The sequence below is a fragment of the Triticum dicoccoides genome, chromosome 7A (assembly GCF_002162155.2).
Source record: "Triticum dicoccoides isolate Atlit2015 ecotype Zavitan chromosome 7A, WEW_v2.0, whole genome shotgun sequence".
Classification (NCBI taxonomy): domain Eukaryota; kingdom Viridiplantae; phylum Streptophyta; class Magnoliopsida; order Poales; family Poaceae; genus Triticum; species Triticum dicoccoides.
This window is the reverse complement of record NC_041392.1, coordinates 268,618,581-268,620,651: the sequence shown is the minus strand read 5'-3', so window position 1 is coordinate 268,620,651 and position 2,071 is coordinate 268,618,581.

The window sequence follows — 2,071 nt, the reverse complement described above, 5'->3', positions numbered from 1 at the left end:
CGGCGCGGTGGGAGGCGGCGACCTGCCATGTGGCGCGATGCCACTGGCTGCGGGCGGCGGCGCGGGCGTGTCCGGCGGGAGCGGACACGTCTGGCGGCGGAGAGGACGAAAAATTAGGGTTTCGTCCGCGAATTGGACGGGGGAGGCCTTTATATAGGTAGAGGGAGCTAGGAGAGTCCAAATGAGGTGCGGTTTTCGGCCACGCGATCGTGATCGAACGACCGAGAGGATGGAGGGGGTTTGGATGGGTTATTGGGCCACTTTGGAGGGGTGTTGGGCTGCAACACACACGAGGCCTTCACGGTTCCTTGGTTAACCGTTGGAGTATCAAACGAACTCCAAATGGCACGAAACTTGACAGGCGGTCTACTGGTGGTGAACCAAGGCCGCTTGGCAAATCTCGGTCCAATTTGAGAACGTTTAACACCCACACACGAAAAGAGGCAAAATGGGATGCCAGAGGACGTAGGAGCGTCGGATTGCAATACGGACAACAGGGAAAATGCTCAGATGCATGAGACGAACATGTATGCAAATGAGATGCACATGATGACATGATATGAAATGCATGACACACAAACAAATGACAAGGAAAAAACAGCGAATAACTGGAAGACACCTGGCGCAACGGTCTCGGGGCGTTACACGCCCGCACCAACTTCTCCCTCCTCGACCGCCACCGCCATCGCCGTCGACGATTCCGGCACCTCCACTGCACCACACGCCTCCCCGAGAAACTCCCCATCATCGATGTGAGCAGCACCAGGTTTCCCCTCTGTTCTCTCCCTCGATTGCTTGTTGTTGCTGCTAGCTCCGCCATTGCTGACACTCGTCGCCGCCGCCTTGATTTGCCGTCGTGGCCCCTGCCTATGCAGCCCGCGTCCAAGAATCACACCGTACTCATGGCACCACCAGGAACCCGACGAGCCCGCCCGCTGCCATTGCCTTGCCCCTAGCCCCGGTTGCGACAACGCCCGACTACGACCACCGCCACTTCTCAACGCCGGCGACTCCGGCGGCCTCAGCTCCTCCCAGTGCTCCCACGCGATGCGGCGCGCTCTCCCCGTTCGAACGCGCCCGCCCGCGCCTATTTTGGCTGTCGGACGGTGAATCCCGACGCATGGCCGCGTCCTCCGTTGCGGATTTGGTCGCCAGAGCTAGCTCCGGCGCCACCATTGACCTGGCCGACCAGGGCCACCCCCCGAGTCACTGACTCGTGGGCCCCAGAGGCCGACTGATCGGTTGACTTCGGTCAACGCTAACTGGGCAACCCCCAGTCACAGACCAGTGGGCCCGGGGCCCCTGTTGACCAGTTGACCAAGTCAACTGTGCTGACTAGGCTGGCCCAGTCACTGACATGTGGGCCCGCGCTAATTTAAATGATTTTATAGATGAATAGAAGGTTATTTAAACTGTTAATTAACTAATTAGCTAATCAGTCTTTGACTAATGGGACCCACCCCCCTTATTAATCTGTAACAAGTTAGTTAGTCCCTAATTAACTAATGTGACACTGACCAGTGGGGCCCACTGGTCAGGTTTGACCTGGTCAGCTGGGTTCGACCTGCTGACGTCACACCTACATCATGATGACGTCATCATTTTCTATTCTGGATAATTTGAATGTAAATAAATAATTAAATTCCAGAAATTCTTTAAAACTGAAAATTCATATAAAATAAACCGTAACTCTGATGAAAATACTTTGTACATGAAAGTTACTCAGAACGACGAGACGAATCCGTATACGTAGTCCGTTTATCCGCCACGCGTCCTACCATAGTGAACCTGCAACCTTCCCCCTCCAGTCCGTTTGTCCGAAAATGCGAAATACCGGGAATACTTTCCCGGATGTTTCACCCCTTCACCAGTATCACCTACTACCGAGTTAGGTCACCCCTAGCACTACGTATTGCCATGTTATACTTCGTGATGCTTTGATTGCTTTGTTATTTATTATGTTCCTCCTCCGTTACTTCTTTCCGGTAGACCCCGAGACTGCCGGCGACCCCCAGTTCAACTACGATGTTGACGAGCCCTCCTTGCCAGAGCAACCATGCAAGCCCCCCCT